Below are 27,223 nucleotides of genomic sequence, written 5' to 3'. Positions count from 1 at the left end.
ACACACACACACACTCCTGCTCATCTCACTCTCCATCCACCTCTGAAGAATATGTCAGATAATGAAACACATGTAGCACTTTGAACCGTTCTGGTGAACGCTTTGAAAGCGTGGTTTATTCACACAGATCTTCTTATGAAGGGTTTGTAGTTGTGAAGTATGCAGACATCTGAAGCGTGTCGCTCCTGGATGCCTTTGAAAACTTGAGAAGTTTGGAATATTGATTTTAGTCCACTTACAAAACAAACAGAGACGAGTGTTTATATCACTGCTGTATTCTGATCAAAGAGTGTATATAGCGTGCTATATATCACACACACACACACACACACACACACACACACACTTACATACAGCAGGGTCCAAAACTCTGAGATCATACTTTTTTTTTTTTTTTGCAATTTCTAATTTAACACAGTTTCTAGTTTTTTTCATTAGGATATTACAGGATATAACTCAGAGATGAACAGATCAAAAGTCAAAGGCACTTTTATTTACACATTTACTTACATTTGATTAGTCACAATAAAATTAGAACCTCTGAAATCTCATTTGTGTGTTCAGATGAAGAAAATCTATGCCAGGTTTGACAAAACCCCACTGAATTTCATTTACCGAATAAATCCCTCAAAACCTCATGTGACTTTGCCTCAGCAGAGGCTGTGATTGGATAACTGGACTAACCAGTGGACCAATCGCATCAAAGCATCTCAAATGTTGGTTTGGTGGTTCTGAAACGCCTGAGTCAAAGTCTGTCATCACAATGATTTGGTTTAATTCCTCCAGAAGCGTCTTGTGTTCCCAAACACCAGCATCCGAACGCAAGATCACATGACAGCGTTTATTGTGTTTCGTCTGACGCTCTCAGACCAACTCATTTATGATGGAGGAAAAAAGAGCCCGATTGAAAGAACTTACATTTTTATTGCAGATATTTTGTGCAAATTTCCCAGGAAGAGACGATTTTGTTCTCTTGAACACATAGGATGAAACGCTGCTTTATTTGCAGATGTTTTTTGCAATATTCCAATTTTACACACAAGTTAAATTCTCAACTTTGAATGGAAAGCTACGATATTTCACCTTGACTTGCAAAGAGATTCATCGCTCAGCTGTCGCTTGTACTAAAAAGCTCTGTCTGTTGAATTTGTGTGTGTGTGTGAGTGAGTGAGTGAGTGAGTGAGTGTGTGTGTGTGTGTGTGTTCAGGCTAATGGCGGCCGCTGTGTGAGGATTAGGGTGAGAGGAATATCAGATGTGTTTCTGATGAGATGGCGAGCTCTCCTCCGCTCTCGCTCCGCTGCGGCTCCTTCGGCCCTTTGAAGTAGAAACTCCAGTTTAAGTAAACGCCTGACTGCCGTCCCCTGCACTTCTCGCGCTTGTCTCACAGTAATTGCCTTATTTTATCAAAGCAGGTGAAGGGCCGCAGAATAACTCTCTCTCTCTTTCTCTCTCTCTGCCGTCTGTCGAGTGTGTGTGTGGCAGAGCGTTCAGAAACAGGTGCGAACGTTTTAACCGTTGCACACCCAGATGTCACCGCTAAACTAAGGAGACTCGTCCCAGAGGTGTTTAATGAACTTTCCTCTCTGAAGGACTCAGAAAGTGTGACGCGCTCCTCTGCTGAACGTTCACGCTTCGCTCTCGTTCGCTCTGAACAGCACAGGGACACAAATTACACATGCACATATCAACAGTTCAGACTGCCGTATTAAAGCAACAGTTCACCCAAAAATCATCATTCTGGCATCGTTTACAGGTTGAATGCCAACTGAAGCTTATTAAGGTTAAAAAGGACTTAAAAGCACCATTAAAAGACCCTTAAATGCATCCATATGACTGGAGTGCTTTAGTCCAGGTCTTCTGAAGTCATGTGATATTTTATGAATTCCAATTTTAATTTTAGTCAATATTACATGATTCATGAGAGAAACAGCAAATTTGTGAATGAATCATTAATGCTTTACAATAAGTTCTCATTCATTAACATTACTTAACTACATTACTTAACATGACTAATAATACTTCTACGGAATATGAATTAATCAAACTAATGATAATTTTGTAATTGTGTTAATTTTCCGTTTATAAAGTTAAAAGGTGTATCTGTTAGCAGTAGTTAATTCACTGTGAGCTAACATGAACAATTATATTTTTATTGATTGACATTAACAAAGATTAATAAATTCTGTGATAAAAAATACACTACTGTTCAAAATTCAGTATGAATTTATGAAAGAGATTAATACTTTTATTCATTAAGGATTTATTAAATCAACATGGAAGAGCATAAGAGACTTTAAAATTCATGTAATGCTAAGGAATCATTCCGTTGAAGTGAATCTTTTCAGTGAATCATTTAATCGTTAGAATGATTGTTCCTAAATCAGACGACTCAGTGACTCCATCTAGTTAAAATCTCACTGAAGATTCTCATTTATGATTATCACATGATTTCACAAGACTTGAAAAACAGACAACAGTCCTGTTATGAACTAAAACTCTTACAAATCTTTTTGTTAATTGAAAGAGCTGATTAAAAATAAAATACTAATTTTAGATGAAAAAATTAAACAAAAATGAGAAATACTGAAAAAAGTACTTACTGTACAGTGAAATTACTGAAACTAAAACTGAAATAAATATAAAACAGGAAATAAAACTGATTCAAAATATTAAAATACTTTTATAGTCTATAATAAATATTTGGGCCTGATGTAGATCTGATCTCTATAACATTCTGCTGTGGCTGAATTCAGTTTCTCACACACTGAATTCTGACCACAAACACAAGAGAAAGCTGACTTAAAAACACGCCTGTGTCTCATAAGAGTGTCCAGTGCTTTATGAGTTTTTCAAAAGACTTCAGCTACAACAGCAAAGCATCCAAAGAAGATATAAAGGGAATTAGATTCAGTCAGTTGTGAAGTTTTGAGCTGTGCTTGAGTTCATTCTAGATTTGCTCAGTTTAGCGGTGTAGAAACGGCTCTGAAGCTGCAGTACGTGTGCGTCTTTGTCTTCGGCCGTCCATCCGGATCGGATCGATGGACTCTGTGAGCGCGGGACAGTGTGTCAGTGTGTCGTGGACGCGCTGGTCTGGAGTCAGTGCCGCCCTCCATCACTGTCTGTCAGCGGAGCAGAATGAGCTGTCTGAGAGCCGATCGATGCTGACATAACGCACAACACACACTCACACTCACCAGCACTTCCTCTGTCAGAAATCACACACTGATACATTACACACACAAACACTGACACGCCAAACGCCCAGATGAAAAATGATGTTTGGACGGACATAGAGGCTGTTTCGGGGGTTTGAGAGACGATCCGCACACAATCTGAAGAGTCTCTTTGAAATAAAAGTTCAATACAGTGAAACTTCCTCTGCATTCCACATATAAAGAACATTTACCGCAAAAATCATCATGATTGACAGCGCAACCAGGAGCTCATTAACACAGGCCCGCCCACATTTACATATTCATGAGCTGCTAAATGTCTCTTTAATTTCGATGGTCTCAACAGCCAATAACTGAGCTCACAAAAGCAGTTTCATTGATGTTTTTGTGGACGAGGACGTCTGCCTGATTTGAGTGGATTCTACAAAATGACTAATGAATTAGTGACAAACACAGTGACGCGCTTCTCTCTGAAACACGCAGCGCATGTATTTATTTAAATAAATCACATATCGCGATTTTGGTTTTATTTTGATTATCGTGCCGTCCTCATGGGAAGGGTTTTCTCCTCCCTTTTACAAGTCTTTATTTTACTAAACTAACTATACATGATCATATAGTTAGATTATTATTTTTTTATATATATAGTAGCATTGTAGTTACCGGCTATCTGTGACGCATCAGGACAGACAGAGACCTCAGCAGCTCCGTCCGAGAGATTTACATGTGCACGCACACACACACACACACACACACACACACACTTCAGGAAAGACTTGAAAGAAAGTTGATGAGGAAACTCAAGATAATGTGTGTCCATGAGGCGGAGTGGAGCTGTGCTCAGATCAGTGTGGACTGACATCAGCGGCAGCCTCGTTAATTTTCTGCCAAAGAGGTTCAGCTTAGTGCTGGTCCACCTGCGATCCTCACACACGCAGAGGCGCAGAGAGTGTGTGTGTGTGTGTGTGTGTGTGTGTGTGTGTGTGTCTGTCTGTGTGATCAGTTGCAATCTGTCTGAGAGCTCTGAGACCAGCAGTACCACAGTATTAGCTCAAGACGCTGATCTTCATCGGTCCACACACACACAGACACACAGACACACACACACACACACACACACAAAAAAAGCGCCGTTAAAGCAGTTCAATGATAACAGGTTATCAAAAAAAAAAAAAAACTGTAGGGCGGAGACTTGGTTTTATCTGCTGGGTGTTGATTGGATGTCGAGATGTGGGCATCACTCTAGAAAATGGAGGCGGAGCTGAATGCAAGCTTACAGTGGATGGTAAGGAAGGGGCGGGGTTTAAACACACTAAATGATGGGAGAAGTCCTGCATATGTCATCAGAGAGAAGTCTGTCACTTTACCGGAAAGTCAAAACAATAAAAAAGGAACATATGCATGAATTATTTTACAATAAAATCAATAAAATCCATTTAGAAAATATATAGGTTGAATTTATAACTTACAAATTTGCTGTATGATCATCATGTGGCACCTGCGTCTAAATGTGCCGAGTGAATTTCAGATAATAACTTACATTTGTGTCTGTTTCTCACACACAGCATGTAATAGAGAGCACGAGTCACATGGACAACTGCTTTTTAGAGCTTTCTGCAGCTTGATGATGGCGGTCCTTATTAAGTGAAAGAGCTGCGAGGAGGTTTGGACTGAGTAAATGATGAGAGTATTTAGATTTTTGGCTGAACGATTCGTCGAATGCATCTAATGAACACATAACTGAATGATAAGTATCTACTCCTGACAGATCTGGCGGACGTCTTCGGCAGTCGCTCAGCTCTGAATCTCTCGAACAGAGCGGCGCGTGTGCCAGCGAGCGGCACTGGGGTTTGGTGGCGCGCCAGAGACGCACATGCTCATAACCTGGAAAGCGGCGGCCCGTCGAGCGAAGCATGGCGGCTCAGCGTCGCTCGCTCTCTCCAGACTCATTCACAGCTTGTTTCTGCTGTTCTCTCCAGCCTGTCAGAAAAACGAGTGTTTAACCCTGACGCAGGGAGAGGATGACCCCTGATCCCCCCCGCCGCAGCGCTGGCATGGTGACCGGCACAGACTCTGGCCGCTCCGTTCGCGCGGCCGGCCCGGCTGTCGGTAACAGGTGTCGCAGGCTCAGAGTTCCCTCGGCACCAGCAGTCGAGCACAATGGTTCCTGCTGCTGTAGGATGAGTTACAAACATGGATCCGATCCCAGACTCACACACACACATGAATCCTGCCAAACAGTGTGTGTGTGTGTGTGTGTGTGTCTGTGTAACATTAAAGGAATGTTCTGGGTTCAATACTTACAATACAAAACGTAAGCTCAAGCGAGAACAAGCACACAGCCCTAATGTTGAAGACAAGAAGCTACAGTCAAAGGCATTTTCATGCATTGGTCAGTTTTGAGATTTGGGCCTATTTTGCTTCCATAACTTGTCTTCATTCAGACTAGTAGAAAGAAAATTTTAACATTTAAGTGTTTAAATCTCAATTCCAACACATATCTTTAAAGGCAGTGAGACGCTCTTCACACACCATACTTTACAGTTTTATTCATATCTATATTCTGAAGGTTTGTTCATATTTAATTTGCCTAATTTATACATTTTATTCCTAAAAAACATGTTTCTTTTCTGTCTGTTGACAGTATTTTCTGATTTATGGAGTAATAAAAAGAGAAATCCAGAAACCCCTCTGAAAAATGGTTAATATGTCGACAAAATCAAATAATTATGAACCTGACTTTATCCAGTGTTCAGATCTCTGTTCTGGAATTGCATGCAAAAAGTGCATAATTAATTAGATAATGCCTCATTTGCATATTTAAACAACATTTCAGAAAATGTGCAATTTGTAATGTAATCAATCAACTGGGGAATATGGTGATATCTATTAGATCATTTTTACTTTATTTACCTGTGGCGTATAGCCTTAATTTAACCTAAAGACACTTTTATTCATTGGGAATGATGGGAAAACAGGGGGAAAGCATGAGCAGGTTCAGACGCTGTGCTCGTGTGTGTGTTCAGACCATCCAACATATATTCACACACTATACGCCCTTCTTTCATCCCCTCGCGGGCGTCAGGATCGATCTGGAACAAGTGAAGAGATGCATTTACAGACCTCATAAACAAGACAAACTGCTGTCTGCTTTAAAAACTATTTCTGATAGTCAAACTGGTCTAGTGAGGTTTAAGCAGGAAACCTCAGGGTTCAGAGTGTTTCCAGTTTTCAAAAGGTTTTATTTATGCTTTTACTCTAGATCCCCATAATAATATATGTATACAGTATACACACATGTACAAACTCAATAATGGGGTCAGTAAGACTTTCAAACAAATGCTGTTCTTTTGTAACTTCTATTCATCAAAGAATCCTGAAAAATAAAAACATCCACTTTTCACCATTCCGAAAAGTCCAACAACTCCTACATTTTTCTCATTGACTATCTGGTTTCACTTGGAATTTTGTTGCATTACAGAAGTTTCGTAGGCTGATATGCTTTACAACACGGAAGTTTCTCGTTCTGTCGAGGATCTCAGACGTTATGAGCTCCGCTTCATGTTCACTTATTAAACGGCCTTAAAATTTCCTTCTCTATTTTGTCAGCAACCAAACGAAACGTGCGGAAATGTGTTTGCCGTCCACAAACCCCCTCTCTCCAGCTGAATCCCCTGTTCCTCCTACACAGCTCAGATCAATTTGTCTTCAAGACACAAATCCATATTTTTTTCATCCCAGGTATCACACACACACACACACACAGGCGCTGATTCAGCTTTACGGGCAGACACATGCTGACCTCAGAGCCCCACACCTCTGCTTCACTCGCTCTTTCATCATCCCAGAGTAAAAGTGTTAAAGCGTCTCCGTCTGTCTGTCTGTCTGATGGTCCGCAGAGCGTTTCTCTTCCCTGAGCCGCGGCTCTCAGCGCTGGGAGAGACGCTTCCCTCGAGCTCTTAGCGGATCAATACTACACAGGACTTAAATTAGACCTCCAGTCAGACAAATCCACCTCAGCTGCCATCAGTCCAACCCACAATCCCCTGAAAATTTACTTTTTTCCACTAAGTTAAGCAATAAGAGCAGGAAATGAGAAGGAAAAGAGCAGCTGTCTTTACAGTTTCTAATCTTTTCTCCTCAAAGATGCCGTCCTCACAAACACACACGCTCTTAAATGCACAATTGACAAGCGTCCGTGAAGAATATAAAACGGCACAGAAAAAAAAGTGCATAAACACAAACACATTCATGTTTCACGGTCATTTAGATTTACATTGTTTTATTTTTAAAATCTAACTGAAATTTCTACGCCTTAAAGTAAATATTTCATTTTTTAATTTACATTTTGGACATTTTTCAGCCAATTTATCTTCCACCACATAGAAAGGCAAAAAACACATTTGCTTAATTTTCTAAATATAACAATGAATACTGTATATAATCATTTTAATTACAACAAATGCAGTAATTAAAATGATCCTTGAAATATATATATACAGGCTGCAGCTGATACTGCTACAGCTGGCACAGTGCCAACACCATACCTGACACACACACACACACACACACACACACACACACACACAAGCGACACCTGAGGGAGTTTTCTGTCACTTTCAGTGTCTCACAGGTACTTACAGCTCATTACACCTGCTCTGTTACACAACACACACACGCAGGCTCTTATCGTGTGTAAGAGGATCTGTGTGTCGGTGACTAAAGCCTGCTGGAGTTCACAATACTGATAAAAGCCTCAGCTCACAGGTAACACACACACACACACACACACACAGGCTTTTGTCAGTCAAGAGCTCGTAACTCGAGAGTCTCTATGATCTAAAGGGCCGATTAACGTTTAAAGAGTCTGACCTGCTCTAAACACGTTTGCGTTTGAGCGGATGTTGAACATGAGTGTCTCATTAGCTGGAAACTTCTGTTCAATGTTTAGTAATAAAGATAATATATTAAAATAATCAATTGTGATTAGTCTTACTAAGGGTCAGTCATTCATGTCGCAGCAAAAAATATGACTAAAACACCCACATAATTCAAAATTTGGGCTAATAAAATGCCTTGAAATAAATGTATTTGTAATTTAATATATATATATATATATATATATATATATATATATATATGCACACACACACACACACACACACATGGTCTTACAGATGTCAGTTGCAATCTGTTTGTTTTTAATTTCTTGGGGCGGGACTGATTGTCTGATTGTCTGACCAATAGCAATGTTTAGAAAACCTGTTTGGAATCAGTCATTATTTTTGCAGTTCCATTTGGTTCCACTAGTGATGCAGGAATGACACACTGCAGCTTTAAACATTTTTATCTCATAAACGAAAGTGTGAACTTTGACAGCCGTAACATCTTTAACAACAACCTTCACCAACACAAACGTCAGTGTAAACCTCAAGACACCGAGGACGTGTCGTGGCGCTTTCCTTCTGCTTGAACACTGATTCCCGACATCACGAGGCATTCATATCCCAGCGATACCATTAACACGTTCAACAGGACACACAGACACACAATTAGAAATAATTCTATCGCTCGCTTTTATCCAGAGGCCCTGCGAGTCCTGGTGCGCGAGCAGCTCATTTTCCTGTGACCCAGGTGCTCGGATTCCCAAAGGTAATTTTCACTGAAAACATCGAACCTGTTATGAATAATAATAACAGGCAAACCGCAGCCACCTGGCCAGACGGAGAATATCATTCTGATTAGTGGGTGTGTTCACTCGCCACCTGATTTCCCACCAGTTCCGCTCTCCTCATCAATAACAGAATACCTATAATCCTCCACTCACGCACCTGCATCCTGTAGAGGGTGCTGCTCGCGCTACTCACACCTGCACCTTTGTGTTCATAACCCTCCAACACACACACACACACACACACACACACACACACACAGGCGGCAGAAAGCTATTACACTCTTGAAGAGAAGCACCCGAAATGTGCTGTTGTTCTGGTTCCTCTGCCAATGAGAAGCACTGCCAGATAAACAGTCAGGTGTGTGTGTGTGTGTGTGTGTGTGTGTGTGTGTGTGTGTGTGTGTGTGTCAGGAAATCAACACAGAACTTTCAAACAAGCTCAACATCTTACAATGAAGCCACTGAACCAGTGTAATTTCCTCCAAATACAATATTTATTCATTTATAGAACCCAACAAAAATGATGTTATTTAATATGATAGTATTCATGCTTGATAAAAAAATAAAAAATAAAAAATAAAAAAACACAGAAAGTTTGTAAACTGAACTAATATTTCTCATCAAATGATTTGAGCTGAGACTTCTTTCAGAAACTTTAAAAAAATCTTACTGACTGAATCAATTGTGAGTCGAGTATCTTCATATACACTGTCCGGCCAAAAAAAAATTGGATTTAAATAGGCAAATTCTCAGAGTCTGTGATAGGATCATTTTTGCAGTGATTATTATGTTTCTAGCAGGTTATATGTTTGGCAACAGTTCTTCTAAACCTAATTGATGGAGTGTGTAGCTTTTCATTCCTTAAACAACCATGTAGGAAGACACATCATGGCCATATTCCAGGATAACAATGTCAAGATTCATCAGGCTCAAACTGTGAAAGAATGGTTGGGAGGGAGCATGAAGAATCATTTTTCACACATGAATTGGCACCTCTGAGTCCAGACCTTAAATTCATAAAAAGTCTTTGGGATGTGCTGGAGGAGACTTCACAGAGTGCTCGACTCTTGCGTCGACAATAGAAGATCTTGACCAAAAATTGTTACACCTCTTGATGGAAATAAATGTTGTGATGTTATTTCCATCAAGAAGTGCATCAATTTTTGGTCAAGATCTTGTATTGTCAACGCAAGAGTCGAGCACTCTGTAAAGTCTATTTTAATCCAAGCAGCGACCTTTTTTGTGATTCTTTTTGCCCAGGCAGTGTATTTGTATTAAATAAATCTGTTGTAGCCTATAGTAGAGTGTTCCACATCAGCTCATGCTGTCTATGTAGGCGGCAAGGGAGCATGCTAGCTTTTGGAACAGAGCTGCTGTCAGAGGAAATGTCTTATCGACTGATCCTGTGTGTGTGTGTGTGTGTGTGTGTGTGTGTGTGTGTGTGTGTGTGTGTGTGTGTGTGTGTGTGTGTGTGTGTGTGTGTGTGTGTGAGATGGGGTTCAGGGGTCGTGTGCTCTCTTACACCCTCAGAAACACAGACTGCTCATGCAGGAAATAAGAGCCATTCGCTCAGTTCAGGGGCAGAAACAGAAGAACTGCTGAACTTCCTCCAAATAATTCCCATTGATAACTCTAATGTCTGAAAACTTCAGCCATCAGTGCCAACAAACAAGAACTAACCACCTCACAACTGTCGTCATTCACATGTACTGCACAGCATCAGATCCTCAACAAACTATATTTCATTATTAGATCTAAGTGTCAAGCAACAGTGATTTCTTAATGTGTATCACAACACATCAAAACAAATCAAAATGTCAAAATCAAATGCCAAAAATGAGGGATAAAACAATACTAAATGTAAAAAATAAGATGCAACTAATCACATAATAATATGTATAGTTTCACTGAAAAAAAAAAAAAATGTGTATGATTTACTTTTTCATTCAAAAATTTTCATTCAAAAGTCCTAATATTTGCAATGATATACAGTTTATAAAGATCAAATCAGAGTGTGATGTGAGGCTACTGCTGAAACATGAATATAGTCAATAGGACACGAGCTGCCTCAAGGAAAGTCAGGAGAATCCCGTCACAGATCTGGCAGGTGGTGCTGGGGAAGGAGGAGGGCTAGGAACATTCCCATGAGTTGAGCCGGTTCAGGGCGGAAATAAATAGGTTACGTAGATAGAACTAACAGATTTATTAGCAGAGCAGTCGGCTTTAAGAGAACCAATCAGCTGCTCGGAAGAGTTTTATGAACTATGTATGTGTGTATACAGTATCTCACAGAAGTGAGTACACCCCTCACATTTTTGTAAATATTTTATTATATCTTTTCATGTGACAACACTGAAGAAATGACACTTTGCTACATTGTAAAGTAGTGAGTGTACAGCTTGTATAACAGTGTAAATTTGCTGTCCCCTCAAAATAACTCAACACACAGCCATTAATGTCTAAACCGCTGGCCACAAAGTGAGTACACCCCTAAGTGAAAATGTCCAAATTGGGCCCAAAGTGTCAATATTTTGTGTGGCCACCATTATTTTCCAGCACTGCCTTAACCCTCTTGGGCATGGAGTTCACCAGAGCTTCACAGGTTTCCACTGGAGTCCTCTTCCACTCCTCCATGACGACATCACGGAGCTGGTGGATGTTAGAGACCTTGCGCTCCTCCACCTTCCATTTGAGGATGTCCCAGAGATGCTCAATAGGGTTTAGGTCTGGAGACATGCTTGGCCAGTCCATCACCTTTACCCTCAGCTTCTTTAGCAAGGCAGTGGTCGTCTTGGAGGTGTGTTCGGGGTCATTATCATGTTGGAATACTGCCCTGCGGCCCAGTCTCTGAAGGGAGGGGATCATGCTCTGCTCAATCATGGTTCCCTCAATGAACTGTAGCTCCCCAGTGCCGGCAGCACTCATGCAGCCCCAGACCATGACACTCCCACAACCATGCCTGACTGTAGGCAAGACACACTTGTCTTTGTACTCCTCACCTGGTTGCCGCCACACACGCTTGACACCATCTGAACCAAATAAGTTTATCTTGGTCTCATCAGACCACAGGACATGGTTCCAGTAATCCATGTCCTTAGTCTGCTTGTCTTCAGCGAACTGTTTGCGGGCTTTCTTTAGAAGAGGCTTCCTTCTGGGACGACAGCCATGCAGGCCAGTTTGATGCAGTGTGCGGCGTATGGTCTGAGCACTGACAGGCTGACCCCCCACCCCTTCAACCTCTGCAGCAATGCTGGCAGCACTCATACGTCTCAAACACAACCTCTGGATATGACGCTGAGCACGTACACTCAACTTCTTTGGTGGACCGTGGCGAGGCCTGTTCTGAGTGGAACCTGTCCTGTTAAACCGCTGTATGGTCTTGGCCACCGTGCTGCAGCTCAGTTTCAGGGTCTTGGCAATCTTCTTATAGCCTACGCCATCTTTATGTAGAGCAACAATTATTTTTTTCAGATCCTCAGAGAGTTCTTTGCCATGAGGTGCCATGTTGAACTTCCAGTGACCAGTATGAGAGAGTGAGAGCGATAACACCAAATTTAACACAACTGCTCCCCATTCACACCTGAGACCTTGTAACACTAACGAGTCACATGACACCAGGGAGAGAAAATGGCTAATTGGGCCCAATTTGGACATTTTCACTTAGGGGTGTACTCACTTTGGCCAGCGGTTTAGACATTAATGTCTGTGTGTTGAGTTATTTTGAGGGGACAGCAAATCTACACTGTTATACAAGCTGTACACTCACTACTTTACATTGTAGCAAAGTGTCATTTCTTCAGTGTTGTCACATGAAAAGATATAATAAAATATTTGAAAAAAAGTGAAGGGTGTACTCACTTCTGTGAGATACTGTATATACAGAATATATACTGTATATTCACACACACACATACACAACTCCATACATATAAAGCACATTATTCCTCATAGTTCCCGAACTGCACCTCACAGCTCGTACATCTGGTTTAAACTGAGGTGGTGGTGATGATGATGGTATTTGTTTAGTTTAAATCAAAGTTTAATTTACTTCGCCTGGAGTCGAGTGAAAGTGAAGCCTCTCGCCAACTTTACCTCACGTGTCACGCGGAAAAAAAACTGGCTCCAGCAACATCAGGTGTGACAGAATAACACCGTGAGCGCACTCGTTTTCTTCCCTTCCTCCCTCGTTCCTGTCATCTCTGGGAGAGGTGCTGCAGCCATCTGACAGTAATTATCGGTTGACAGAAATATCCTGCTTTAGACTGAGGTGGGAACACAAAGCGCCGCGCGCTCTCATTAATCTCCTGTTTGCTCTCTTTGACTGCGCACACGTTCAACCTGAACCGCAAACCTAATCAGACTCCTTGCCGCGCGTCTCAGAGATCCACGGCGCACCGCTGCTTTCATGCCGTCGTTCTGCTGCCTGCAAGCGCTTTTTTCATTCTCAACTGAATATGAAGCATTAAAGCTCGGCCTCCACCTGAACAGATGAACTATAAACTCACCTGTGGAGCCAAAAGACCTCAAAGAGATGGACGCAAATGGACAGACTGGGACAAAAAGGTCATCAAAGTAATAAGCTGCTGTAAAAATCAAAGGCTTGAGCCAGTCAACCCTCCTCTGAACACAGACCTTACACAAAAATACCATAGTATTACCATTAAAAACATAACATGGAAAATGCTTGGTAATACTATATATTTTAATTTGAAATAAAACCATAATACCATGGTATTCCTTGAAACAGCTTCAGCATCATAAAACTCACACACACACACACACACACACACTTGTACATGTGGTCTAATGGGATTCTCCATAGGCGTAATGGTTTTTATACTGTACAAACTGTATATTCTCTCCCCCTACACTACCCCTAACCCTACCCATCACAGGAAACTGTCTGCATTTTTTGAATATCAAAAAACACAGTTTAGTATGTTTTTTAAGCCATTAGGTTTACGTTGTAATACCCATCTTATTATACACATTTGTGTCCTCATAAACCATATATACAAGCACATTCACACACACACAGAAGTCAGTTCAGTGGCTCTAGGTGTCTCAGAGTTGTCGTGAACGTCTCTGAACACGAGCAGCTGGTGCTCAGAAGCTTCTTCTGCTGATTAGCATCTACATGGCAGATTTCAGAAGGACTCATGATGCCGGAGATTCGCAGGACGGTCAGCGTGAGACGCCACGAGAGCCAGAGAGAGACAGACGCTGCGCTGATGGAGAGACCTGTGGACCGCCACACATCTAGCCATCCAAATCAGCAGACTTCTACTGTTTTTATATAAAACTAATTTAAATGTTAATTATAAATACTAACTAAAAGAAAAGCAGTTGTACCATAAGCACCTTATTTGATTTGAGAGCTGCAGCAGAGATGATCATAACACAAACACACACAGCGATCATTTGAGTTCAGAAGAGGCGTATAGATTACTTTTATAGTGCTTTTATGGTGCTTTTTGGGGAAGAAATAACCAGTTTTGTCAAAGTTATTAAGAGTTTTGATTAAGACACTTAACAGCATGTAATCTAGATCTCGACCAGCATAACCACATATTCCAGTTAGTACGAAAACAAAGTCTGCACACATTTTTTTTTTTTCTCCACTAATGTCTAGTTAAATATGTAAAGAAATCTAATTGCAGTTTAAAAAAAAAAAAATTAAGACTGCAGTAAGTAATTTATATAAGAAAAATACACTAAAAAGCACTAAAACAAACTGTTAGGGAGTACCATGGTATTCTCTGAGTTACACTAGAGAAGTGATTCACGAACACAAGCACATGTTCAACAGTGAAACCTGGAAAGACTATATTTTACTTTGGTAAATGTATGAAACAAACAAACAAAAACTTAATTTGTTGTGATTAATGATATTTTGATAAAATTATATATATATATATATATGAATGTATGAATTTGTATGAATGAAGCAGAAATCACAATATATATGACTTTAATCATTCAAGTGATTGCTAAATAGTACCTAGTACACTAAAACAAAATGGTGTAGGATTTACTTTCAAACGATTTTCACTCAGAAATTGCTAGTAAATTTCACAAACTATTACAAAGAAATGACAAATAACACACTGAATTAAATGTGAAACGTTGAAGTAAAAGACTGAAATAGTATTTTCTTGTAAAACGTACTCCAATAAGCTTATTTACAACTTTTAAAAATCCTTTTTTATAGTGTATAATGAGTTCAAATGAACACATTCGGTGACTCTGCATGTCCATCAGACGGTCAGGTCCCGTGTAAGTGGGCAGTTTCGGTCAGAATAAGCTGTAATGTGACCGTTCTCATGCCGTTAGTCAAATGTCTGTCTACGTGAGACGGGCCTTGATCACAAACACAAACACACACAATCCTGCTCTCCTGCCACGGCTACAGATTCTCTTTCTTCCCACTCTCTTGCCTGCTTTCTTTCTTTCTTTCTCTTGCTCAGAGGAGCCGGAGCGCTGAGGGGGATGCTGGGAAAAGGAACTGGGCACATCTGCAGCGTGTGTGAGGTTCAGAGAGACGCTGCCAGTTTGGAGCAGGATCAGACACAGAGGGAGATGCTCTGGTCCGGGTTCTACCTCTTGGCCACCCTCGCTCAGATCCGCTCAGCCAAACCTCACACACACACACACACACACACACACACACACACACACACCCCCACACCCACCACCTGTTAGTTCGTCTGCAGTAGCTAAAAGGACACCCTGACTCCATCAAGTTCCTCTTTCTCTCTGGAGCTTCACTTTGATGTTTGGGGAGTTTTGGAGTTGCAGCTCTTGTCCGTTTAGCAGCAGGACAGCCGTCTTGACAGCGAGCCCGTAAACACACACACACACACACACACACAAAAACACACGTTGGCACACATTCACACACTCTGGCTAATAGCAGGAGCATCAGTAACTCAGCTCAAATATTCATGCAGACGCAATCCCTAAACTTCAGCAGTAAACGGAGGTGTTTATCTCAGTCGAAAGAGCTCTCATTGCCATAATTACACACTCACATATTTATAAACATCTCCGCAATTTACCTTTCCTTTCACCTGCGCTCTCTTCCTCGAGAAGCGGCTGCTTCCTTTAGAAAGTGACAGACGTGTGGATTGAGCTGAGGAAGATGAACGATCAGTGCTGGTAAACAGAGTTCAAGAACACCACAGACGATCTCAACAACACGTCTGGATCACATTCACCTTAAAAAAATCAAGATGTATTAAAATACATAGAGCATATTTTTAGGTTTATAATTATACATACAGTCCCAATTTACATTAGGTGTCTTTAACTACTATGTACACATGTCATTGTTGGGTATAATGTACTTATTGTGTTGATGTTGTATTGTAAAGCACTTGTGCTGCTATTGAGGTGGATACGGGTGAAGTTAGGGCAGGTTTGGTGGTAGGTGTAAGGTCAACAGTGTAATTATAGATGGAATTAGAAAAAATAATTACATGCAGGCATTTTATAAATATTAGTACAAATGTAAAGATATGTATGTACACAATAAGTGCACTGTATCAAATGATTAATTTAAGGCGAGACACGGCAGGTGAAAACATCGTTTTTTCATGCAGTGGTCAATTTTGAGATTTTGGGCCAGTTTGCTCCCTTAACATGTAAACTTTCATGTCAAAATAAAAAATATGTCAACATTACACATTAAGGGGGTTATTTCATTATATTTTGTCAACTTGCGCCTTTAGATTTCTATCGGAAATCACCAAAATTTAGCATTCTAACGCGAGCTCCCGTGCCGTCTCCATTCACAGAAACATGTCATGCCTGGTATCATTGTAAAGCTCCCAGTCTCATTCACAGCGCTGTCTAATCCAAATATGGGCATTTCCTTTGTAGAAATAACCAACCGCGAAAGTTTGCCGGGGAATCTACAGCCGAAAACCACATCTGATTGGTCATGTGAATTTCCGACTACGTGATTGGTTCTCACGTGTCACGCTTCTTTGTTTATTCTGCGCCTGAGAGAAAATGCCGACAACACCGAAATCAGCTCATAAACTTTCACAGAAAAGACGGCAACAGCTGTCACTTGCAAGAGCTAGTAAAAAGAAAGTAAACAACAGATTAGACGATGAAACCCCATCAGCGAGTGCCTCATCGCGTAAGTTATCGTTTGGAAAGGGAAAGAGAGAGTCTGTTGGAGGGAATGACAGCCGCGCCACACAGGAATGGCTCATAATTCACGTCGCACGATTGAATGAATTAGTCAGTGGTTTGTGTTGTCCTAACTGTGCTGGATCAGGGCTGAAAATTGACATTGATGCACAGAATCATGGGTTCTGTAGCAGTGTGTTGCTGGAGTGTAGTCTGTGTGAGAGAGATAGATACTGCAGAAGTGTTTACACATCTACGCGTCTGCAGGACGAGTCCAGGAACGACGTTGCATTTGATGTGAATGTGCGGATGGTGCTCTTAGCACATGAATTAGGAATGGGGTATGCAGCTCTCAAAAAAATCAGCAAGGTGTTAGGGATACCTTCCCTTCACCTTAAGACTTATCAGAGACACAACAGAAAAGTGACAGGTATGAAAAAGGTTGAGCCAGAAAACCAAGCAGTGTAGTGTCTAAATGCCAAATGCTTTTGTCTTGTGGATAGTGCCAGAAGTGAGAGTGACATTACATTTATATTTCCCCTCATAATGCACATTATATCATAAAAATGTAAACATATTTATACATAAAATATTAACAAATAAATGTTATGATATTCAGTATATTTTGTTGGACAGATTTACTTTCACGCACACACACACATAACATAATCATATCATAATCAGATAATCATATAAGAATCCACTGTCTTTTAAAAAATAAGTTAAGTTATATGTGCACTATGAATAAAACCTGATTAAATCAATGTTTATTTATACGGTATTTGTTTCATTGTAGTTGCAGAAATTGAGAGAGGCTTGGGGTCATTGCACAGGGCCAGGGAGCAGATCAGGCAGGCTTATGCTGAGGTTGATGCAGATGTGGCAAGGTTACTGATGGAGGATGAAGATGCAGTTATAAACATCAGCGTGTCTTTTGATGGAACCTGGCATAAAAGAGGTTTCACATCAAATTATGGCATCGGTGTGTGCATTGACGTCCTTACAGGTCTAGTAATAGACTTTGAGGTCTTGTCCTCCTACTGTCATGCATGTGCCTTAAAGAATAGTGCCAAGCGAGAAGGAAAAATAACAGGCCAGGAATTTGAAAGCTGGAGGGAGGCACACACTGACTGTGCTAAAAATTTTGCAGGCTCAAGTAAAGCAATGGAGCAGGAGGCAGCTAAGAGGATGTGGGCCAGGTCAGTCAGTTGTCACCAGGTGCGATATACTGAGATGCTGTCAGATGGAGATAGTGCTGCATTTAAGGAGGTGGTTGCCCTCAACCCATACCCTGGACATGAAATTGTGAAATTGGAGTGCATAAATCATGCCCATAAACGCATGGGTACAGCACTTAGGAAACTAAGTAAATTAGGTAAATTAGGGGGCAAGGGTCTGGGCAAGCTGACTGCCCCTAAATGTAAGGCCTTGCAAAATTTTTACAGGGGGGCTATTATTAACAACCAGGGCTCCGTAGATAAAATGAAAGCTGAGATCTGGGCAGGTCTCCTTCACAACATGTCTAGTGATGACAATCCATTACATACGAGGTGCAGTCCATCGTGGTGTTGGTACAGGAGAGCAGAGGAGAATGGAGAAACACCAGAGTCCCACAAGCATCACACTAAAAACTTTCTGTCACGTGAAGTGGGAAAGAAGCTTATCCCTGTGTACCACCGAATGTCCAGTGACAGTCTGCTACAGCGCATGCAGCATGGAGGCACTCAAAATGCAAATGAGTGCCTCAACTCTGTCATATGGGCCCGATGTCCGAAAACAGTATTTGTGGGGAAAAGCAGGGTTGAGGCTGCAGCCAGTATGGCTATTGCCACTTTTAATGAAGGTGCCTCTGCCATGCTGGCTGTCATGGATAAGTTGTGGCTTCAGTGTACAGTTATCACTGTAAATACATGCAGTTACACTGACATGGTTAGACTTTCAAAAGCGAACATTTTTCAGTCCACCCGTGTGAAACGCAGGCGCCAAAGCGTAAGCACAGCCAAAAAGGTGAAAAGACACCGACAGGAGATCGAAGAGGGGCCTACATATGGTGCAGGCATGGACATTTAGGCTGTAAACAGACAGGGAGCTGTTTATTAGATTAATTTAGTTATAGATGGACATACAACAAACAGACACAGTTTGTTTGCAGTTTTTGTGACTGTTGTTATGTGTGTTTGTTAAGGTAGTTCTCTTCAGCTTAAGGCTATTGTTATTAATAATTTATTCATTTATCAATTTCCATGTGTTTTAAATATTACATAATACTGATATTAATAAACTGAATATATATTTTGTTTGTAGGTTGGGGGTTTCAATAGAAATGTATGAAATTATACAATATAAAACTTTAAAGGCCGTTTTCTCAAAATGAGTTTTTTCTCACACTCAGAGTCAGATATATCCACTTCAGTAGCACCTACAAGCACCAACTTTTCCAGACTTATACTTAACTATATCCTGAAGGCTTTTACAGAGGGATTTGTTGATATATCATTCCTATCCTGAGTTATAGGTCCTTTTACTAAAAAAAACATGGCGAAAATAGATTTTTTAAGGCTATTGTCAGTATTCTCTAATTTACTAAAGCACAAAATAAGATATCCAGAATCCCCTCTGTAAAAGCCCTTTCATCTAATATGTCAACAAATAGAACCAAGAATTTTAAACCTGGACCTTTCCAATTTCCAGATTTTGTTTTTGGAAATGTATGCAAATGAGCGTATATTTAAGTATATAAGCCCTCATTTGCATATTAAAACATAAATTTACACAAAACTTGTAATACATTTTTTTCTTATGTTTATGCCAGTAATAAACTGGAGAAGTTTCACAGTGATATCTTCTAATTTAAAAAAAATCCCTATTCACCTGTAGTGTAATGTCTGTTAAGAACAAAGCTATTTAACTAGATCAAAGGTTGTAGATCAGCCCCTATTGAGAAGTCACAGTATATGAAGCTGGTTTTGTGTTGATGAAGAGTTACTGAGATGTTGATGAAGAGTTGGAAAACACTGTCTTATAGCACCATGTAAATATGTGCCACATTTACCACGGTATTCCTTAGCTTACCATTAAAATACCATGAATATGGTCATTCACTACAATGGTGTCTAGCAAAACAACATGGATTTGCCTTCTGATTCTATGGCATCAACAACATACTGTACATTTTTAAGGGAGAAATAGTGAAGAACAAGAATAAGTGCTGAAAGATCATTATCTCTCCATTTTTAGTAATTCCGAGTGTCCAGGAAGCAATGTTTGTAATGTGCAGGAGAGATTCAGAGATGTTTGTATCTGTAAGTTATTTATGATAATGTTTTTTTCTCGTTCTCTTTGGTCTGAGAGAGTCTGCCTCACTGTGAGGGTGTCACCATTGATTTTATTTTTCTTGCTTTTAATGGGTAAATAAATTCTTCAAAGTCGGCCGTTGCCCAGAGCAAACTTCAGCGGCCCGCTTTTCAAAGTTGTTCCGCGCGTTTAAAGTTTTCGCGCTGCAGTTTCTTCACGGGAGGAGACGAGGAAAGACAAACCTCAGATCTGAGAGGAACGACTTTGCAAAGGTAGAAAAGAAAACTTCACGTAGGTACAGACGTCCCTGTGGCCGCTCTGACTTTAATAAATCGATAGCCGCCCTGAGCTGATAAGTACGGCTTTGTTCAACAGAGAGAGAAGCGGCTTTGCAGGGGCTATTCATCCGAACGTTTGAGGAACAAGAGAGCATGAATTTCTAGACATCTGCACACACAGGGCGTCTGAATGCATCACACACATACAACCTGCACTGTTACACATATAAACACAGAGAAAAATAATGATAATACACTAAAGATGAATATTATGCTTATTTTACTGAATGCAATGGTGCAGTATAACTATTACAAGTGCTCTTGTGAATATTATGTCTTTATCAGATGGGTAGGTGATGCTTTACATGTCCATTTTTTATTTTATTTTATTTTTATTCTCAATATTGAGATTTTAGGCATTTACTGTAACACTTTCTTTTAATGTGTCTATTACACATGTTCCATCCACACAAAAAAAAATATGCATAATTACAATTACTAGTTGCCATTTCTTTTCACCATTGTAAACCACCTTTTTGCTTTCATTAGTCCTGCAGTGACAAATTGAGATAATTCTTGTATTATTATAATTATTGTAGTGAAGTGTAATTCTTGCAGTATAATTCTTGCAATTCTTGTAGTATGATTATTGTAATTTTTGTAGTATAATTATTGTAATTCTTGCAGTATAATTATTGTAATTCTTGTAGTGTAGTGTAATTATTGTAGTATAATTATTGTAATTCTTGTAGTGTAGTGTAATTGTAGTATTATTGTAATTTTTGTAGTATAATTCTTGTAATTCTTGTAGTATAATTCTCGTAATTTTTGTAGTATAATTCTTGTAGTATAATTATTGTAATTGTAGTGTAGTGTAATTTTTGTAGTATAATATTGCAATTTTTGTAGTATAATTATTGCAATTCTTGTAGTATAATTATTGCAATTTTTGTAGTATAATTCTTGTAATTCTTGTAGTACAATTCTTGTAATTCTTGTAGTACAATTATTGTAATTCTTGTAGTTTAATTCTTGTAATTTTTGTTGTATAATTATTGTAATTCTTGCAGTATAATTATTGTAATTCTTGTAGTATAATTCTTGTAATTCTTGTAGTATAATTATTGCAATTCTTGTAGTGTAGTGTAATTATTGTAGTATAATTATTGTAATTCTTGTAGTATAATTATTGCAATTCTTGTAGTATAATTCTTGCAATTCTTGTAGTATAATTATTGTAATTCTTGTAGCGTAGTGTAATTTTTGTAGTATAATTATTGTAATTCTCGTAGTATAATTCTTGTACTGTAGTGTAATTATTGTACTGTAGTGTAATTCTTGTAGTATAATTCTTGTAATTCTTGTAGTGTAGTGTAATTGTAGCATTATTGTAATTTTTGTAGTATAATTCTTGTAATTCTTGTAGTATAATTATTGTAATTGTAGTGTAGTGTAATTCTTGTAGTATAATTATTGCAATTCTTGTAGTATAATTCTTGTAATTCTTGTAGTGTAGTGTAATTGTAGTATTATTGTAATTTTTGCAGTATAATTATTGTAATCCTTGTAGTATAATTCTTGTAATTTTTGTAGTATAATTATTGCAATTCTTGTAGTATAATTCTTATAATTCTTATAGTATAATTCTTGTAATTCTTGTAGTATAATTCTTGTAATTCTTGTAGTATAATTATTGCAATTCTTGCAGTATAATTATTGTAATTCTTGCAGTATAATTATTGTAATTCTTGTAATGTAGTGTAATTCTTGTAGTATAATTATTGCAATTCTTGTAGTGTAGTGTAATTCTTGTAGTATAATTATTGTAATTCTTGTAATATAATTCTTGTAATTCTTGTAGTGTAGTATAATTGTAGTATTATTGTAATTTTTGCAGTATAATTATTGTAATCCTTGTAGTATAATTCTTGTAATGTAGTGTAATTCTTGTAGTATAATTCTTGTAATTCTTGTAATGTAGTGTAATTCTTGTAATTTTTGCAGTATAGTTATTGTAATTCTTGCAGTATAATTCTTGTAATTTTTGCAGTATAATTCTTGTAATTTTTGTAGTGTAATTCTTGTAGTATAATTATTGTAATTGTAGTGTAGTGTAATTCTTGTAGTATAATTATTGCAATTCTTGTAGTATAATTATTGCAATTCTTGTAGTATAATTCTTACAGTATAATTCTTGCAATTCTTGCAGTATAATTCTTGCAGTATAATTATTGCAGTATAATTCTTGCAATTCTTGCAGTATAATTCTTGCAATTCTTGCAGTATAATTCTTGCAATTCTTGCAGTACAATTCTTGTAATTCTTGTAGTATAATTCTTGTAATCCTTGTAATGTAGTGTAATTCTTGTAGTAAAATTCTTGTAATTCTTGTAGTATAATTATTGCAATTCTTGTATAATTATTGTAATTTTTGTAGTATAATTATTGTAATTCTTGTAGTATAATTCTTGTAATTTTTGTTGTATAATTATTGTAATTCTTGCAGTATAATTATTGTAATTATTGTAGTATAATTATTGTAATTCTTGTAGTATAATTATTGTAATTCTTGTAGTATAATTATTGTAATTCTTGTAGTATAATTATTGTAATTCTTGTAGTATAATTATTGCAATTCTTGTAGTGTAGTGTAATTATTGTAGTATAATTATTGTAATTCTTGTAGTATATTGTAATTTTTGTAGTATAATTATTGTAATTCTTGTAGTTTAATTCTTGTAATTTTTGTTGTATAATTCTTGTAATTCTTGTAGTATAATTATTGCAATTCTTGTAGTGTAGTGTAATTATTGTAGTATAATTATTGTAATTTTTGTAGTATAATTATTGTAATTCTTGTAGTATAATTCTTGTAATTTTTGTTGTATAATTATTGTAATTCTTGCAGTATAATTATTGTAATTCTTGTAGTATTATTGTAATTCTTGTAATGTAGTGTAATTCTTGTAGTATAATTATTGTAATTCTTGTAGTATAATTATTGCAATTCTTGTAGTGTAGTGTAATTCTTGTAGTATAATTCTTGCAATTCTTGTAGTATAATTATTGTAATTCTTGTAGCGTAGTGTAATTTTTGTAGTATAATTATTGTAATTCTCGTAGTATAATTCTTGTACTGTAGTGTAATTATTGTACTGTAGTGTAATTCTTGTAGTATAATTCTTGTAATTCTTGTAGTGTAGTTTAATTCTTTTAGACATGTGCCGATATTCGGTAATACGATATATCACGATAATGAATATGCACAATGTTGTTATCGTGGGCACTTAAAAATACCATGAATAATTATTTATTATGAATTATTCAAATATGTATATTACATTTTAAGAATACTTTCCCCATCAACCATATAAAATGCACAACACCGCTGTATGCTGCGTCAAAGGGACACGCACACTCGGATGTAAACAAGCCCAACGTGCATGAGAAGCGCATGACGGAACAAGTGAAGGAGACGCACTGAATGAAAGTGCACGTTCACTCTCTGACAGCAGAGGACGCTGATGGAACAGCAGAAATGCAGCGGTTACCCCAGAAACCCTGTAAACCAGTGGTTCCCAAACCTGTCCTGAAGGACCCCCAGCACTGCAAATTTTGTATGTTGCCCTTATCTGACACACCTACTTCAGGTCTTGCAGTCTCTACTAATGAGCTGATGAGTTGAATCAGGTGTGTTAGATGAGAGAGACATCCAAAATAGTGCAGTGCTGGGGTCCTCCAGGACAGGTCTGGGAACCACTGCTGTAAACAAAGCAGCTACTACTGAGCAGTATTTAAAATGCTTCAAACAGCCATTACATTTTTTTTTTCTGACAACATTTTATATGTTGTTCATCACAGCACCAAATACTTATTACTTAAGTATTTTAGTAATAAGTATGCTTATTCTTATAGTACAATGACCTCTTATATATCAGAAGTTCAAAGGAAAGATGATTTCTCAATTCATGACCCCTTTAAAACAGTTGACACAGGACCTCTTCTCAAAAGTTTCAGAATTTCTGAAACTCATTTTAATAATAATATGTTGCATTACCTCGCATACAGATTACTAAAACAAAGGTCTCTGAAAGACATGTTCAAACACGCTATCATCTCACGTCTGTTACTGCAGCGCAGACGCACCTGTCTGCCCTCAGACGCACGCAGACGTGTGTTAAATACACTCATGCGCCGTTATATTTAGCATCTCCTGCGTCCTCCCAGTTCAATTATGACTTTATCTCTTCCTTTCCACACTTGTGCTCTCCTCGTCTCTTCCCCTGGTGTGTGAGGGTGTGAAGAGCGTGAGAAGAGACAAGCGCTTCGGCAGGTCGGCTCCCGTACAGCGACTGCAGTCTTTTCACACCTGCTCTTCATTCTCTCCGTGTGCGAGTTTACACACACACGCAATCACACACACACACACACACACACACACACACACACACACACACACACACACACGTGTGCTTTGAGGTAGTCCTGTTCACGGCACATCTAAGTCTAAGTAAGGCACCAGAGAGGACAACTATATGATTGACCCATGTGTTATGAAAATAAATACTACCTTATTAATCACTGAATACTGCACACTACATACCAATGAATTACGAAATTATGATTAGTATGGATGCATTTCTAAGTAATGAATTTAGCTAGATGCTAAAGCTTACATGCAAACAAAAACAGTATGCAATGAAGGGCTCTGCGGTATCACGACACAATTTCACAATGTGCCTCAAAATACCATACTACATTATTAGAAGTACTTTCCTCATCAAACTAGAAACTATGAAGTATGTGAAAACACATAGTAGAAGTATACGTTTGCAGTCATGTATTTATTTTGAGTCAGGCCTTGGAGTGGACACATATACATTAGATAAGCTTGTTCTGTTTGTGTGTTGAGACGGTAGAGCCCCGTATGACTCCGAGAGCCCGTCACGCGCGGTTCTGCTGTGCTGTAAGTGCTCTGAGCTGATGTGCCGCGCCACGGGTCATCCTGGAGAAACATCTCCCGCTGTGTGAGCATGTGTACATCTGACCTGCTCAACTCCATGAGTGCTCTCTTTACAAAAAACAAATGATTTATTCCATAAGGAAGACCTCACATGCTTCAGATGTAGATTTTTATAATGAGTTTAAGTCAATCAGCACTAGTACTCATAATGATGTGATGGAAAAACACCATACTTGCATTGAAAAAATAAAAAACAGAATATCACAGAGACTCTTGTGATATGAGACAGGAAGAAATCACATATACTGTACAAAAAAAATCTTTAAGTTGAGCTCTTTGTTGTACAAACTGCAGCATCAGTCTGACCTGGATCACGGCCTATTACCTTAACTTTCATGCATCGCTTCACTGTCCTATAAATAACAGCTAAAGCCCACAGATGAAACATACACAAATGCATATATCAAGGCTGGCGCTGGTTATGCGTGATTACAGTGAGCGGCGGCCCACCTACAGACTCGAGAGCAAATGTGTGCGTTTGCAGGGATGTTGGTCTCTCCTTTGACCTGCTGAATAATGCATGATGTTCAGTACCTGTACGAGAGCTTGTGTGTTTGCACGTCCGGCGGGACGATCTTGCAGACGGTGCGGGGCAGAGAGAGGCAGAGGGGAGCCGCAGGGATATTGGCGGATATAAGGTGAGCAGCTGTGCACATGAAAGATGGACCGAGAACCCTGGAGAGAGAGAGAGAGACGTAAGTGTTAGTGTTCCAGCGGTACATGCACAATACTGCTTCTGTGTGTGTGTGTGAAAGAGAGAGAGTATTATCTATTCACACATGAGAAGATATCTGAGCCTAAAGCGTTTTTCTCTCCGTCTACCTGCATCTTTAAACATAGACACTCAGAAGACTCTATGGTTCTGTTCCAAAAACTAGCGAGCGGCCTACCTAGACAGCATTGTAAGGCATCACGGGTCACTCCCTTCTTAGTGCCAGATTCTGAGGCAGCATGACATGTACCTTCACAGAAAAGGCAATCCCATAATGCACTGCAAGAAGACTGAAATGGTGGATGAGTCAAAAGAATTCAACACCATTACAAATAAATTATTGAACCAAATCTGTGAATTTAAAATGTTATAGCTTATGGCGGCCTAAACATGCCGAAATATAAAAAGAAATTAACACAAACAAACAAAATAAATAAATAAAAGGGAAAAAGGAATAAATGACTTCATTAAAAAATACAATACATTTTTTTTTTTTCATTTAGTCATGAATTCATTTTTGTATTACATATTTTCCTTTATTTATTATCTGTATTTATTTGTTTATTTATTTGTAAATGTATGTATATATTATTTAACGTTCATTTTTTTATTGTTGGTTTGGGCCTCTTGTCAAACTACACTGGAATCAGTGAAGTGCTCTAAATCAGTCCATTTCAGTTACTGAATCAATGTGTTTTCGGTCAAACATACATACAAACATAACTAATCCTCTCACTAACCCGTAGCCAATAACCTGCTGTAATGCTGCGTTCACGTCCTCCTGGGAACTTCCGACATATGAGTTTCGAAATGTTACGCTTCTTTCTTTCTTTTTCCCTTTACAACAAACACACAGAGATTTGAGCAGCACTGCAACAGAATGAAGAGCCAAGGATGAACATTTGCTGTGTATCAGATGCTTCATGTCC

General features: G+C 38.7%; 1 long non-coding RNA gene across 1 annotated transcript in view; it reads right to left on the bottom strand.

Moving 5' to 3' along the window:
• Positions 1-344: 344 nt before the first annotated feature.
• Positions 345-27,223, bottom strand: part of LOC127514976 (uncharacterized) — a 49,386-nt gene continuing 22,507 nt past the window's right edge. Inside the window, exons 2-4 of the long non-coding RNA XR_007930743.1 lie at positions 26,473-26,584; positions 26,117-26,257; positions 345-3,120 (exon numbers count right to left, since the gene is read on the bottom strand). This is a non-coding gene — a long non-coding RNA (uncharacterized LOC127514976). The remainder of the gene's footprint in view (positions 3,121-26,116; positions 26,258-26,472; positions 26,585-27,223) is intronic.

The sequence above is a fragment of the Ctenopharyngodon idella genome, chromosome 6 (assembly GCF_019924925.1).
Source record: "Ctenopharyngodon idella isolate HZGC_01 chromosome 6, HZGC01, whole genome shotgun sequence".
NCBI lineage: Eukaryota > Metazoa > Chordata > Actinopteri > Cypriniformes > Xenocyprididae > Ctenopharyngodon > Ctenopharyngodon idella.
Note: the sequence above shows the minus strand (reverse complement) of the source record. Positions and strands in the feature narration are given on the sequence as shown.